Source organism: Belonocnema kinseyi, chromosome 1 (genome assembly GCF_010883055.1).
Source record: "Belonocnema kinseyi isolate 2016_QV_RU_SX_M_011 chromosome 1, B_treatae_v1, whole genome shotgun sequence".
In the NCBI taxonomy this organism is placed as follows: Eukaryota; Metazoa; Arthropoda; class Insecta; order Hymenoptera; family Cynipidae; genus Belonocnema; species Belonocnema kinseyi.
Window position 1 is genome coordinate 25,001,566 of NC_046657.1, and position 17,359 is coordinate 25,018,924.

The window sequence follows — 17,359 nt, forward strand, 5'->3', positions numbered from 1 at the left end:
GTTTCCAAAAATTTTGAAAATATTCTTACTTATGAATTATCATCCAAAATTTTATTACATTTGTTTCATATAATCGTAAAATTTATCAACAAATTATGAATTTTTCTGAAATTATCATAAGGTTCCTAATTTAAGAAAATTGACATACAAAAAACGAATTTTTCTGACGAAAAATGCCTGAATAATGCATTTGTTTATAATATTAACAAGTATAGTCCTAAGAGAAAGTTTTTCGATGAAAATCATGTTTCCATTCAAATTTCTTGCAATATAACTTGCAAAAAAAAACGTTAAATTAATGAAAATTATAAAAATAAGGTTTTCAGCTAATAATTTGTTTATATTTTTTTGTTATTTGTACCATGATGGCTAAACTTTATATAATGTAAATCTATGAAACTTCAGTGATTACAAAAAATTTCCGATTATTGACGACCACCGGGAACGTCAAATAGAAAAAATTGCCATTTTTTTCGTCGAATTTATTTATTTATAAAAAATTGAAGAACTCAATTAAAAATCAGGCTCGACAACTTTCATTAAATTTTTATCAACTTTTTAAAAAGAAAACATCCAAATCGGTACACAGGTTCAGCCAGAATTGAATTTTTAACCAAAAAATGTACTATTTTCCCCACTGTGCGTCGTGCATCTTAAAAAATACTTGTGTTCCCTGATTTGTTTATAACTATATGAGAAAAATGTTTATGCATTAAGAACCGCTAAAATTAATTTTTGGAAAGTTTCTGTGCTAAAGAAAAGTTTATTTAAATTAATCGAACTTGAACGGAACAACGTCAGTCGGTGCATCGGCTGGACTGGCCGACCTGTCCGAGCGCGCGTGGAAGGGTTTTGCTAAAATATCTTCGCATAACTACATAACTATTTTCATTCGCAGAATGCTAAACAGCATTTTTATCGGAAAAAAATCAACTTTTCGATTAAAAATATCTAAAAAAAATTAAAACTGCGCCAAGAGTAAAAAATGTTAAATAAACATTTTTAATTGCAGTTTGTTTACAAAAATTAAAAACGACAGATTTCACAAAATTAAAAAGCATGAAAACCCCTTCAGGAATCACTCATAGAAAATTCAATTCTCATTAGTAGAAAGGAAGTTATGACCATTTGAAAATGCCCGTTTTGCCCGTGGGATGAAAATCTGAAAATTTAAAGGCAATCGGAAGACATGACATTTTAGGAATAATGTCCCATATTTGGAATGGCTTTCTGAATTAAAAAATTTTGATAGCAGAAAATCAACAAGTTTTCGTAATAACGTCATGATTCTCAAAAAATTTTCGGCTTCAATGTGGGAATAAACAGCTTTTGAAATACTCTGGAACCTTGTTATGACGGTCCTTGATATACGGATTTCCTAAAATTTCAGTCGTCCGCAGTTAATAATGAGGGGCTTTGAGGGGCCAAAAAAGAGGCTAAAAAGTTGGTCGTGTAAACATCGACAGGCATATTTCGCTTAATATCGTAATGTTTATTCAGATGAACAGCACTTGTGTTTGTTATCTACTTAGCTTTACTTTATTTATGTAGATTTTTGGCTGGTGGAATGTGCCTTTTAAATTAAAAAATTTTAATAAAAATAGGTTGTAAAAGAGATTGGAACCTTGATTCGACATCCGTGGTTGAATGGCAGGGACAAAGACGCTGTGTGCTCAGCCGAATGGCGCCGAATCTTGGTTCTTGATTTATAACCAAGGCTACTTTACGCCATAGCCGAGACCCGAGGTAAATCAAGGTTTAGGTGTACTTAATATTAAGACAAACAAGATATCGAAAAGTATATATATATATTCGAAAAAATTCTGACTGTTCATCATTCTAGATAAGTTTTGTTGGCTAATAATCTTTTCGAATTTCTGCATGATTAAGTTTGATTTAATTAACGAAAATGTGGACAGAGGCTGCTGTTATTTTTTTCATCTTTGCACTTATAACTGATTTTGTTGGTGAGTATAATTTAAGAAATATAAAGTATAAAACTCGAAAAAATTTAAATTAAAATCAATCTTTTTCTCTCAACACAACGAGCTTAGTAAAAATAAAATTCGGATCTGCTATTCACCCTAAGGCGGAAAAAAATTTCTAGAGGAACTAATGCAATTTAAGGGCGTTTACTTCCTACAATCAATCAAAAAGTCGCCAATTTTTTAAATGATTTAGAAAATTGAAAAATATAGATCTATTTTTAATTTCTGGAAATATTGACGGAATGTTCTAAGTGTACTTCAGAAAAAATGATTTAGGATAAAATTTTTTATTTAGCAGTTGTTATTTAGAGCTTTAGCTTTTGATTTCTCTTTAGGGAGAGTTTATAATTCTTATCTAATTCTAATGATCAAGGTCTCAGTTTATTCTTCAAAGGATTCTTGATAATTCTATTTGGATAGTGTTATTTAAAATTTAAACTATTATTTTTTATAACAATAATAACGGTATGATTTCTAAATTAATTTTTTAAAATCAAATTCACCTAAGTAGAAATCTAGAGAATCCTTTAAAGAATAAAGTGAGGCCTTGATCATTAAGATGAAATCAGGATTGTAACATTTTCGTCAATAAAAATTAAAAAACTAAACCTGTTAATAAATACCGTTAAATGAACAATTTCAACTTGACTTATTATTTTCTGAAGTATGTTCAGAGGTCTCCATCAAGATCTACAGAAATTAATAATAGATCCATTTTCGCTGATTCTATAAGTCAGCAAATTTATTTTAATGATGGCGGCTTGACTGAAAAACCGGATAGAACTGAAAAATTATCGGCAATTTGAATTGAAAAAAGAAAGTTACTTCTGCTTCCAAAAAAATTAATTTGAGTGGGTTTATTAGGCTAAGGATTTATTTAATTATTTAAGGTTTATTGATTTCAGATTTTTATATTATCGGATATTACTTCAAATAAATGCGAATTCATGATTAAATTATTAATATTTCCATTGTTGGAACAACCTTTTGCAATATTTTTTCATGTGTGTTTTATTCGCTTACTCCACATTTATCCCAACTTAGATGCAAGAAATTTTCGATATGGAACGGAAATTTCTCAAAGGAATTAGGATTCAAATTAAGAACAAAGGAATTTACCAGAATCGCTGTTCCAAGTCAGAATTCGTAAAAACTTAAAAGTTTCCTTTGCCAAATTTTAGATTGGAAATGTAAATAATTTGTAGACAATATATTTTTTCAACTAAAGATCTAACTCTTGAAGTACAAAATTTAACTGTTTTACTGAAAATCCTTTTTTTGATATTAAGAGTTAAATTTTTAACAGAAGTTAACAGAATTTAATATCTCCTATATAAAAAATTTCCCATTTTTGTTGAAAATCAATTTTTACACGTAAAAATTGATCTTTTTAGTATGAAATTCAACTATTCTAGTTGAAGATTTATCATTTAAATTTAAAATTCGTCACTTAAGTTAAAAATTGAACAAATTTTTCTTAAATTTGTTATTTTTTGTTGAGAATAATTTTTTTCAACTAAACATTCAACCATTTCATTTTTTGTAAGAACTTGAAATTTTTCAGCACAAAATTTAAACATTAGTTTTAAAATTCATGTATTTGGCAATTTTTTGCTCTTCTGTGTTGAAGGATGCTTAGAATAAATACCATAAATATAAATAGAAGTTTTTGTTTCGGGACAAATATAAATATATTATTTTTAGTTGATCACAAAATTAAACAACTTGACCAGGAAAAACCGGAAAATGACCAGGAATTAAGAATCCTTCGTCGAATCGCCTTTGGATTTCAATTCGATTTTTAATTCAGAATCAAAATTGTTTAATTTTCATGACTTAAAATTAAAAATTAGGCAAGTTTTAAGTTTAACCATTAAAAATCATGTAAGTTCAAAGCCTTATACGTGAAATTTCCTTAATTTTCTAGATTTCGAATTGGAAACTTGACTTCTTATCACCCAAATCATCCAAATTTAAGACTTTTGACATGTGCATCTTTAAAAATCAATTGTTCTAACACATAAGGCCCTAAAATTGAATAATTATTCTGAAAAAGTAAACTACCCCAAATATAAAAATTTAAGATTTTTGAATTTAGACAATTTGCAGTAGAAAATGTTGTAATTATGCTACTTTAATTTAAAAAGGGAGTCACTAAAGATAAGTAAAAATTAATCTTGGGATTAATTCAAATAGTAGAAAATTCTTCAACCAGAAAATACTAATTTCTTCTTTAAAAACTTAAGCGTATTTGAGTTTTGTTGACTTTTTTCTTAATCTCTTAAGTATTCTATATTATTTGGCCCAAGGTATTCCAATTTTACGTACGGGTTCTTCTTCATTTTACCACCTTCTTTTAAAAACTATCAGAAATTTTTTTTAGGTTTAAAATGAACACAATAGAGCCAATTTCTTTGGGCGGTGGGTAAATTCGATTTTTAGAAAACCTGCAAACATATTTTTTTCACTAATTTTTATTTGAATTTGGTCTTTTGGAAGCTGGACAACCTGTGATTTTTAAGTGGACTGAAAATTGTTGTGGCCAGAAAAAAATGTCTGTTCATGAAAATATAATATTTAAATTTTTCTCGCAAACGCTGAAAGATTTCACAAAATCTCAGGTCATTATAAATCTCATTTATGTGCGCGAATATTTTCTTTAATTCTTCTACCTTATCGTTGTTTTAAAGTAAAATGAAAAAATTATATTTCAAAACGAAAAACTTCTCTTTGCCACTAAGAAAAAAATTTCGTTTTTCAATCTATATCATAAGTAGAACAAGGTGGTAGAAGTGACGTGACAAGTCGACAAGTTTAATAGAAGAGCGAGATTGTGAAACATTTTTGAATTTACTTAAACAATGACAACACAATTTTCTATAAATTTTGTAAATAGGAAGACGAGAATGATTTATTTTAATTTAGTTAAGATTATGTTTATTGGCGCCCTCATTACAAAAATCATGGTGAATATCATGGCAAATTAGATTTATACAGTCAAAACCAGGAAAAACCTACAGTTTTTTTCACGTTTATTTCCAGAGCAATTAAAAATTCTCAGAAATAATCTCAATCTAATTTTAGGTTTTACAGATTTTTTCCTGTGAGAAAAAGTTTTCGATATATTCGATGATGAATATACCTAAAAATGTAATGCCCCCATTTTAACGAATTAGAGTTTTCTGCTTAATAGTGTTGTTCATTACCGTTTTAATTTTTATTTTAAGTCAAATTAATCCAAGTGCGCCACCGCTAATCAAATTTTCTTTTTTTAATGTATAATCAATGTTCTTATTAGCATTTATGATTAAGATTTTCTATTGTTTTGGTAACAAGCGACATTTTTTGCAAATTTTTTGACAATACAAATTAAATTTTTTAGTGAAATCAACATTTTTGTCGTGCTCGGCTATGCGGATTTTGAGGATCCCTATCTTAAAGTTTTTGTACAAGAACGGAAATTTCATCAATCATTTGCTTGAGTACAAAAACGAAAATTAATTTTAAAAGTATCAAATTGTTTATAAAGATATTTTGCTTTTTATGACTTAAAATTAGGTTTTTTGCAGGTTAGTCTACATTTTTTCTAGAGAAAAATGTGTCAAGAAATTCTCAGTGGCTTCTTTAAGCTATAATTTTGATCTTCTTTCCCGTGTAGAAATTTTTCCGGTTGGCCCTAATACAACAAGGTTTATGGTCGGATCCCGGCCGGGCTACCCTTAACTAGGTTTAATGGACAGGAACCAGGCGGGGGCCGGTCGGGCTACATTTTTCTCGAATCACGTAGTCTGGGCCCGGCCGGTTGCTGGCTGGGCCAACCCTGATTATATCCTATGGTTGGGAGCCGGGCTGGGAATTATTATTTGAAAATTATAATTTAAAGATTTGTTAGATCAGTGAAAAAAATGAGCTTATTTAAATTCTTTAAAAAAAAATTAAATTTTTTCGAATAATTTAACATTTTAAATTAAACTGTTATCGATTCTGCTATGTGCAACAACAAAAATGGTACAATTTTCATAAACTTCTCTATATTCAGACACTGTTTAGCCTGTACAATTTCAAATTTACCGCCATATATAGCGCCTGCTGTCTCTGTCGTCTGCATAGACACTCAGTAATTTTTAGTTTCGGACCTGGAGCGAGAATGCTCCTTGCACTCACGTCGCGTCGTCTCCTCGAAGTTCGCAAATAAAATCGAAACTCGTACTTAAAATCAACCTGATTTCAGTAATTAGTTTGAATCCCCAACTTAGTGCGCGAATAATTATTATTTTAAATTAAAATATAGTCTTGTGTATACAGTTTTTACTTTCTTCCTTCCTAACCTTAAATCACCACGTGGCTTCCAAATTTCTATGAGATTCTATCATCAGGGAATAAAATTCTATTCCGATTTTCTTGCCAGAATTGGTTCACTTAATTTGACTTTTGAAGTTCACGGTAATCTTTACGATGAGCTTTAAAAGACAAAACAAGTTACCAATTTCTCGCCTGAAGCAACATTTGTTAACCGCTTTTTGGCCGGATTACCCGACCGTATCCCGGCCGGTATTGAAGCCGAGAACTGAACAGTTTACCGTGTCCTTTTTAGCGGGATCCAGGCCGGATTCCCCGACCAGCGCCCGGCTTAAAGCGGGACTATCCGGCTGGGACCCGGCCGGATCCCTGATTGGATTCCTACACGGGTTAGGCTTTCTTTTACAATGATGTCGATTTGTGGGCTGTTTTATTTTTCTCAAAAAACTGAACATCGTGTGGAGGTCCTGCCCGCCCGCACCTCCATAACAGGAGATTGAAAGAATTAAAGAAAAAATCAAACGCACCAAAATTTTGGGCTTTCAGGTTTTAGGGTTTTCAGCTTTTATTTGGCACGAATCTCGATTTTCGGGTTCTTTTATTTTTATCAAAAAACCGGACAAAGAAACGGCAAAGATAAATTTTCAAAAAAAAAAAAACAACACCTATATCTGAAAAACGACCCTTAAAATGAAATATTCACTTAAACTAAATGAGAGGAAATCACAAACATATACTATAGGTCTGAACTAGTTTTCAGCTCGTTAAAAATAAGAAATTAAAATTATTTCTTTAAAAAAAGATGCTACTCCATCTTCACTCCATGGGGAAATGAACCACAAAACTTATGATAAGAAATTATGTAGTCGAAAAACAACCCATAACACTAACAGCTACCCCTGAATATAAATAAGGATATTACACAACTAAATATAAATCCAAACTTAATGACTTTGCAGGGTTCACAAAACACTAGCGAAACATGTCAAAATGTAAAACAGTCATACTATTTACCCTCCGAAAAATCTAAACCCAACAAACGCCCAAATAAAACTTTTTAAGAGGGGTTGCGGAGTATCACTGTTGATTGTAGATATATCAACTGGAGACCTTAAGAGTTGTGTCTGATAATTCTTTTCAATTGTAATTTCTTTGGCGATGTTAGTTGAAGATAGCTGAAACTCAGTTCGTTAAATGTGATAGGGGTAGTTCCTAGGGGTGGTTTTATATTACTGTACAGATAGATAGTTTATCTAGAGTCCTTAAGTGTTATCTGGGGTCATTATTTTTAACTAAAAATTATTTTTGGCGGTTTTATTTGAAGGGAGCTGAGAGTGGAGTCGTTATATGTGATAGGGGTAGTTTCTAGGGGTGTTAAAATATTATTGTAAAGATTTATGTATTAAGTGGGACGATGGTCGCGGGGGCTAAAGCGTAAGCTTTGGACCCACTCCTTCGGCTTGCGGGTTCGATTCCCGCCTCGCACTCTGGAAAGAGCCTCGGCGGCCTATGCGGCGAACACTAGCCTAGAAAGGGAGTTGTTCATCTCCGGAGAGTCGTGGGACCGGTACCTCTAGAGAAAAAGGTTTTCTCTAAGTACTTAAAGCTGTTTCTATTGATGGTTCGGAACCCACCTTAAACTGTAGGTCCCCCTTTCACCACCAAATAAGTGTGTGGGGGTGTGTAAAGGAATAAAGAAGAAAGTTCAAGAAAAATGTAAACCCTTAGAAGACACATTAGAAACTTTCAAATTCCGCTGAATTCTGCTGATTTATTTATTAACTGAAGTGTTTAGAAGTTGTTTCGGGTGGTTATTTTTATTTTTTGATTGGCACGGAGGTTTTAGTCGATGAAGTATTAGACTTAGTGCGGTAAATGTTATAGGGGTAGATCTCAAGTGTTCTTGAATATTACTGTGGGGATGAGGATATGGAAAATATGTTTTAAAAAGTCGTTGCCGTAATTATTTTCAATTGACGTATTTATGGATTTTTCAGTTTAGGGCAGGTGAGCTGAATTTGCTTGATTGCGTCAGGGGTGTTTTTTTGTTGCGTTTTTATTATTATAATGGACTAGTGTTTATAGTTAGGAGTTTTTCGAGAAAATTGTGCTAAAGAAGAGCCCAAAAAAGGCCAGAACTCTGATGTGCTCACATTTGGTTTGGGAGCATATTTCATTTTCAGAGCAGTTTTAGAAAGACAGGAGTTGTGGAGACCAAAATTGTGGTTCTGTTTAATTAAATTTTTTTTTAAATTTTATTATGTGAAAGAGTTGGTGGCTAGAACCTCCACCCAAAAAGTACTTTTTTGAGAACAATAAGAGAACCCTAAAAATCGACATTCATGCACAAGAAGACCCTAAAAAATGTTTGAAATTTTTATTTTCTTACATTCAGGTTAAGTGCATATTTTATTTTAAAATCAGGTTTCAGGAGATATAGGTTGTTTTTTTTAAATTAATGTTTGCAGTTTAGTCCAGCACAAAAAGACCCAAATTTCTAGAGCTTTTGATTTTTGCAATTTTCCCAATTTTATGTATTAGGGATATTAGCTGCCAGCACCAACACCGAAAAGTTTGTTTTTTTTTGAGATGTAAACATAGGTTATAGAAGACAGGGGTTGTTTTTTAAAAATTATTTTTTCTGCTTTTGCGAGGCCATAAAAAGCTAAAACTTAATTCGCAGTTGACTCTTTAAATACTTTCATTTTTCTGAAGTGGAGGTGCTGATGGCCAGCAGGCCATAAAGAAAGATGCTGATGGCCAGCAGGCATAAAGAAAATATTTAAATTCCATTGTGGAGGTGCTAGTGGAGCGCATCTCGTTTAGAACATGTGCCGATTAAATGACCAAGTTATCAGCGATCAAAATGGGAAGAAGGGAGAGCCTGCGCTTTTTTTATAGGATAGTAGAATTTTTCCAATCTCCTCATAGCTCTCACAGTGATATTCTCAAATTTCAATTATTGCGATATAAAAGTTGGTAAAGGGCTTTCAAAATAGGATTGAAAATACACTAATATTTTTCACCTTAAAAATAAACAAAAAACCAGAATCAACCGCCTGATAACGACTTCTCATAGATCCACCTTGATGTCTCATACAATTTACTTTTTACTTTTTGCGGGCCTGTCTAATCAGTAGCAATAGTGTAGGTGATTATGGCTCTTTGTTGAAATTGAAAGTTGCGGATATCAGCGTCTTTGAAATCCTAGCTATAAAACCCATTGTCCTTTTTTATAATGCAATTACAGAGGTCAGACCACTCAGGGGCGCCACTAACTAAACCCAAAATGTCATTAAATGCATATTTTCTGCTATTTTTTACAAACAATTTTTTTTTACTTGTTAGTTTTTGAGAAAACAGGGCGGCGCTAGCTTGCCGGCAACTCAGTGACGCCCTATATAAAAATCATTCAAAAATCAATAAATTAAACAAAATAACTAGTTTAGATTTGCTTGCTATTTTTTTTTCTACACAAGGGGCTAAAAATTACTTTTGTAAAATCGACCCTTATTAAAAAAAACTACCCCCTGTAATGAAAAAAGTATTAAAGTAAAGTAGTGAAAAAATGACAACGCTTTATTTTTTTGCTATTTTTTTGCTTTACAATGGGCCGTGGATCGCTTTTGTATGTCGGCATAAATCAGAAGAAAAATTATTCTTCACCCCTTACCGATGCAAAAACAACCCCTGTATTTGTATTTAAATACAATGCTGCAAAATGAAGCCAAAAATTGTATAAATTAAATGTTGGGAGTTGTTTTCTCTTTATTTTTGTGCTCTTTTATTATTCTTTAATATCATATCAATCGCTTTTATGATTTTCCATTCTATGTGTGTATATTCAAAAAATATAATTTTCCTTTTTAGATGCAACTTTTAATGCCTTTAATTAACTTCCAGCCCGAGAATTAGGTATATAAATCTAGCACCTCTACAAACGAAATTCCCGAATTTCTTTGTATTTGGGCTCCCAAATGCACTAAAAAATCCAAAAACAGCCCCCATTTTCAAATACACCAGCCCACTAGTATAAACTTAAACCTCGATATTTTATTTTTGAAGAGCCCAAAAATCGGAGACTCCAATCACACTGGAAAATTTGCAAAAAGATTAATTTTTTATAATTTTTTATCGTAGTAAAGAGGGGCTGATTTTAGACGTTAAAGGTTAAAGCCTAAAAATCGGAGTGGGTATTTTCGAGGAGCCTAAAATTCAGTGTTCACATTGACAATAACAATTTTTTAAACAGATTATATTTTTACAATTTTATATCTACGTGGTAGAAAGGGGTTGTTGATTTTAGACGTTAAGGGTTTCAGTCAACAAATTGGAGAGTGTATTTTCGAGGACTTGAAAAGTCAAAGACTCCATTGACATTGGAAAATTTTTAAAACTTTATTTTTTTACAATTTTATATCAGAGTGGTAGAGAGGGGTTAATTTCAGGCGTTAAGGGTTGGAGCCAAAAACCGGAAAGGTTATTTTCCAGGAGCCCAAAAATCAGACACCATTTAAACTGGGAAATTCTTTAAAATATAATTTTTTTACAATTTCATATCCACGTGGTAGAAAGGGGTTGATTTTAGACGTTAAATTTTGGAGAAAAAAATCGCAAATAGTACTTTTGAAAAGCCTTATAATCGACTCCATTGATACTGGAAAGTTATCGAAAATATTATTTTTTTACAATTTCATATATACGTGGTAGAGAAGGGTTGATTTAAGATTTAAGGGTTGAAGAACAAAAATCGTAGGGTGAATTTTTAAAGAGCCTGAACATCAGATACTCTACTGACACTGGAAAATTCTCAAAAAGATGGTGTTTTTAAAATTTCATACCTACGTGGTGGAAGGGGGTTAATTTTAGACGTTAAGGATTAGAGTTAAAAATCGCAAAGGGTATTTTTGAGGATCCGAACAATCAAAGACTCCATTGACACTGGAAAATTCTCAAAAAGATTTTTTTTTTTAGAATTTCAGATCTACGTGGTAAAGAGGGGTTGGTTTTAGATTTCAAGGGCTGGAGCCTGAAAATCAGATTGGGTATTTTTGAGGAGCCTAAAAATCATAGATATAAAAAGATATGATTAGGCAGATATGATATCTACGTAGTAGAAATAACCTTTTTCGGAATTTTAAAGCGTTACTGCCCTGAGGGAAATTTCAATAAATTAATTCACGGAAGCGTGTGATTTTAGAGCAAATATTTTACGTGATTTAAAGTCTCGAACTCTCTGATCTAAAAGCATAGAATTCGAGTCCTGAGATTGAAGGGGCGTGGTCTAACGCCTGAAAGTTTTAGACCTATGCTTTAAAATCAAGGGTTCCGAGATCTTAATCCTGGGCAATCAGGACTTTGTCCGAAAATTATTTTCTTTAAATTTTACGAGACTCCTAGAGTCTCTGCTTTTTGGGCTCTTCAAAAACACCAAAAATGATTTTCGGGCTTCAACCCTGAACGTTAAAAAACATTATTAACAGCAAATTTTATGTTGATTTTATTTTTATTTTATTTCATTTTATTTTACTTTATTTTAATTTTAATTTTATATTATATATATTTTTGCCTTGATAAGGGTGCTCTATGAGTGCCAAAACGTTGGTGATTGTGATATATATTTTTTAATGTTTTTTATTGGGATTTGTTTGATTGCCTTCTCATTTTTCTTTCCTCCGTTTTATTTTCGTCCAAAGTAAGGATGAATAATTTTCTTTTCTTGTTTTTTTTTCAAAGGGAAGGGAGGGGAGAAAAGTCTTCTTTTTTCAGATTCCAATTGGAACATTTTGTGGTGGTTGTCCAAATTTGGTCGTTAGATTCTTGATTTTATTTTCAGGAATTCTTTTTATCAATTTGATTATTGGAAATTAAAAAAGGGATTTTACATTGGATTGTTTTCCTATTCAAATTTCCTAAATTTTAATCAGATAATTATTACTATCCAAAAATAATATTTTTCTGAATTTTACAGTGTTTCTAGATTCTCTGATTTTTGGGCTCTACAGAAATAAAATCTCCGATTTTTGGCTATAACCCTTAACGTCTAACATCAACCCCTCTCTACGAAGTAGATATAAAATTGTAAACACTTCATCTCTTAGAGAATTTTCTAGCATCAATGGTATCTTTGATTTTTGGGCTCCTCGAAAATACCCTTCCTGATTTTTGGCTCCTAACCTAAACGTCTAAAATCAACTTCTCTTTACCACGTAGATATGAAATTGCAAAAACTTAATCTCTTGGAGAATTTTTCAGTGTCAATGGAGTCTCTGATTTTTGGGCTACTCAAAAATACCCACTCCAATTTTTTGGCCCCAACCCTTAACGTCTTAAATCAGCCCCTCTCCACCACTTAGATATAAAATTGTAAAAATAATTTTTTTGAGCATTTTTCATTGCCAATGGAGGCTATGACTTTTGGGCTCTTCGAAAATACCCTTCCTGATTTTTGGCTTCTACCCTTAACGTTTAAATTAACTTCTCTCTACCACGTAGATATGAAATTGTAAAAACTTGATCTCTTGGAGAATTTTTCAGTTTCAATAGAGTCTCTGATTCTTGGGCTCCTGAAAAATACCCTTTCCGGTTTTTCCTCAAACCCTTAACGTCTGAAATCAACCCCTTTCTACCGCGTAGATATAAAATTGTAAAAATTTAATCTTTTTACAAATTTTCCATTGCCAATGGACTCGCTTTTTTTAGGCTTCTCGAAAATACCCACTACGATTTTTGGGCTACAACACTTGACATCTAAAATCAACCCCTCTCTACCTCATAGATATAAAATTTCAAAAAATAAATCTTTTTGAGAATTTTCCAGAAACAATGTAGTCTCATAATTTCTGGCCTCCTAAAAATTTCCAAAATCGAGGTTTAAAATTTTTCTAGTGGGTTGGTGTTTTTGTACATAGGGGTGGTTTTTCTGAACTTTTTTTTGGTGCATTAGAGAGCCCAATATAAGCCCAAAATCTAGTGCATTTTGTGTTTTAAAGATTTTTTTTGCAAGGGGATGGTTTTTTGAAAATGGGGTGGTTTTTGGATTTTAATTATAATAATTTAATAAGTTGTTGTTGCGTTCAAGATTCCAAAAAAGCTCTAAATTCGGATACATAGAAATTTGAGAATTTCGTTTGTATAGGTGCTATTGTGATAGACCTAATTATCGCGCTGCAAGTTAATTAAAGGCATTAGAAGGTGCTTTAAAAAGAGTAAATTATATTTTACGAATATACACACATAGACGAATATGGGAAGAAATAATTACGCTTGAAAGTACCATGTTACTATTTTATCAATAAGTACCATCTAAGCAGACAACGACTTTTTTTAATACGTGTTTTCATTACAAGATATTGTTTTTTTTATATAAAAGGTAATTTTAAAAAAGCAATTGATATGACATTGGAGAATAATGAAAGCGCACAAAAATCAAGAGAAAAAAACTCCCAACTTCTAAGCTACACAATTTTTGGCTTCATTTTGCAGGAATGTATTCAGATACAAATACAGGGGTTGTTTTTGTAACGGTAAGGGGTAAAGAATAATTTTGCTCCTTATTTATGCTTTAAAAATATTTTTTTCATTGTTTATAAGAGTTTTTTATCTTGATTTTTTTTTTCAAATACGTTTGTGCAGCATAGAAAGTTGCTTTTTAAAATAAGGGTTGATTTTACAAAAGTGTTTAATATCACATTTAAAAACAAAAAAATAGCAAAAAAATCTAGCCTAGTCATTTGTTTAATACTTTTTTCTAATACTTTTTTTTATTACAGAAAGTAGTTTTTTTTTTTAAATAAGGGTTGATTTTAAAAAAGCGATTCATAGCCCACTGTAAAACAAAAAAATAGCAAGAAATTTAACCTATTCATTTTTTTTCAAATTAATGATTTTTTAATGATTTTTGTAGGGGGCGCCGCTAAGTTACCTAATAGAGCAAAAAAAATTTGTTGTGAAAAATAGCAACAAAAAAAAAACATCTGATGCTTTTTTTTTGTTAGTAGCGCCGCTTTCAGCGAAATAAAGTCGTCGCAAGCATCTAAAAAGTAGGAAAAATTCAAATATTAACCCTTTGCGGCATGGTGGAAATACCGTATTCCCACCTTTTTTCAAATCATTTTTTGCGATTTCAGAGTAGTTTTTATTGGACTTTACACAGGTTTTTTTTTTTAATTACATGCCAGCAGGATGATATAAAATTGAAATTTTTGTGCGAAGCGTCTTAATTTTTTAAATAATTTGTTAATACTTATAAACAAAGATGAAAAAAAACCTTTTTTGTTGACAAAATTCATTATTGAAAAAACTTTTCATTATATTCTTATGCAAATGGGTACTTAAGGGTTTTTGGGGACGTTGAATACGAATCTGGACTCAGATTTTGAAAATTCAAAATGGCACTGATCACGAATCTGAATTTAGATTTGGAATACAGATTCAAGATCAGCGACCCCCTGCCTGTGCCAACTATCAAAAAACAATTTAGAAATATTTTGAATTTTGGCACCGCCATTTTGAATGTCCGAAATCTAAGTTCAGATTCGTGATCAGAGATACCAAAAACCCCTGTACACCAATTTTTAAAAACAAAATTCCAAATTTTGGCCGCCATATTGGATCCGCCATTTTGAATTTAAAAAATCTAAGTTCAGATTCGTGATAAGCGACTCCAAAAAACCCCTGTATACGAATTCTAAAAAAAATCCAAAAATATTCCAAATTTAAGTCGCCATATTGGATCCTCCATTTTAAATTTTCTAAATCTGAGTTCAGATTCGTGATCAGTGATCACAAAAACCCCGTATACCAATTTTCAGAAAAAATAAAAAAATATGCCAAATTGTAGCCGCCATGTTGGACCCGCCATTTTGAATTTTTTAAATCTGAGTCATGAATAGTAGTCTTCGGTAGGTTTTCGGGGCCAAGTAATTCGAATTTAAGGTCAAAATGGTCACCAAAAAATGTTTCAAAAATGTTTCAACATAATCTGATATTCAAAACTCACATTTGTGCCGTTGACGCTCGATACAGTCCATACCGTAGCGTAGACCCACTTGTAAATTTACACACGTATAGATTAGATGTAAAATCAAGTGGCCCAAAAAGGACAATGCTTATGCAAAAGCACAGTTTTTGACCAATCATCATAAAATTTGGTAGACATATTCTTTGGGCTCCCGGGCCGCGGTTTTTGAAAAATAGGCAAAACCATTTTTCGCAAATATTTTTTTGGCTCCCAGACAGCTTCCAAGAATACTGAGTGACGAAAAAGTGAGGGATGAAAAGGGTTTGATACATATAAAATCAAAAGGCCTGAAATTTATGATATTTATGAAAATCTAGATTTTGACAATTGGCATCAAATTTTGCAGAAATTCAAATTTTAAAAGTTTTATTGAAATTTCACATTTGATTTCAAAACTCTAAATACTGGATTCGATAACTCGAATGGAATTTTTATAATTAAAAACAATTAAGATTTTCTGTATTTCAGTTAATATTTATGTTTGAGGTTCTCAGAGTTTTTTTCTAAGTTGAGTTCAAATTCCACTAAAGACTTCGCATTTTTTGAAACCAAATTCTGCGACTTGAGTGCGATTTTTTTAATTTAAAATTCAAAAAACGTATTTTTTATTTTATGTTTTTCAGTTTTAATTCTTTTTTTAGCATTCACAGTTTTCATTTAGCTTAATACAATATCGCACGCGATTTGGAACTTTTGGAACTTTCGGGAATACAACTTACCAATTCATATACAACTTTTACAATAAAATTCGAAAAATACAGTTTTGATGTTCTTTTTTCAAATTTTAATTTCTATTTTACTTTATAAGAGTTTTTTCAAAGTTAAGTTCAAATTTCACTTTCAACTTCAGATTTTTAAAACCTAAATTTTACTACAAATGCTTAACATTTTAGGTTCATTCCATTCCAGTGTTAAGTGTTTAAATCTAATATCAAGAGAAAAAATGCAAGGAACATCACATGCAATAAAAAATCTAAATTTCAAACACGTACTTCATTTAAAAGTAGAATTGGTCATGAATAAAGAAAAGTCTTTCATCATGTGATTAAAAAAATTTCAAAAGGCATTTTTGATAATTAAACTGTTTTAGTCAGAAAGTCTTTTTGGTTAAAGAGATGTAAAAGCCCCATTGCAACTTTATGAACTATTTTCCATTTAAAAATAACTCGAAACTAATATATTAATAATTAAAGGCCTTTAATAAATTATAAACATTATTTTAGTCTAAAATATGATATTTTTAAACTATTCAATTAAAAAAATTTTGTTAAGAAAAAGAATAGTTACTTAATACTTAGAAATATCTGATTGTTTATTTGAAGTCAGTAATTATAAACTAAATATTCAAAAATATAAAGTGTAAACTTTGAATGTTACAATTTTAATCGCTCTATTTACACAATTTTAATTTTTAATTTAGATTGTTGAATTTTGATATAAAAATGACAATTAAACACCAATTAGAATAGAATAAAAAACATTTCCTAGGAAAACACAAAATGATTTTTTATCATAAGAAATTTATTTTAAGAGAATATAACATTAGTTTTTCGTTGATAATATATTTCACAAAAAAATTGTATACTTTATCAAAACCTGATGAAATATTTCCGAACACAAAAGCTATTAAAAACCCCATTTAACAGTGGATAGAAAATATAACACTTAATATTTGAACTAAGAATGACTTAGAATTGCAAAGAAAATAGTTAAATTTTTAATTTAAATTAAATTTAAAATTTTTTAAAAACATATTCACTGTAATATTCTCCTTTTTGTTCTTAAGGCCATGTGACGATAGGGTCACGTGACCAAACCTGGTCCTCAATTTTTCTTTCCCAACTTACGTCTAAACGAAATGTGGTATCACTCTGAAAGTTAGGGAAATGAAAGAGGAGGTAATAAAGTTCATTTCTCTGCTTGGTTCCGGTGGAAATTTTGAGATTTTTTTTTTTAAGAAAATCCCACTGGAAGTTTTCTTTCCCAACTTACGTCCACACGGAATGAGATATCGTGTTAAAAATTTGGCGCCATAAATAAAAGGCATGCA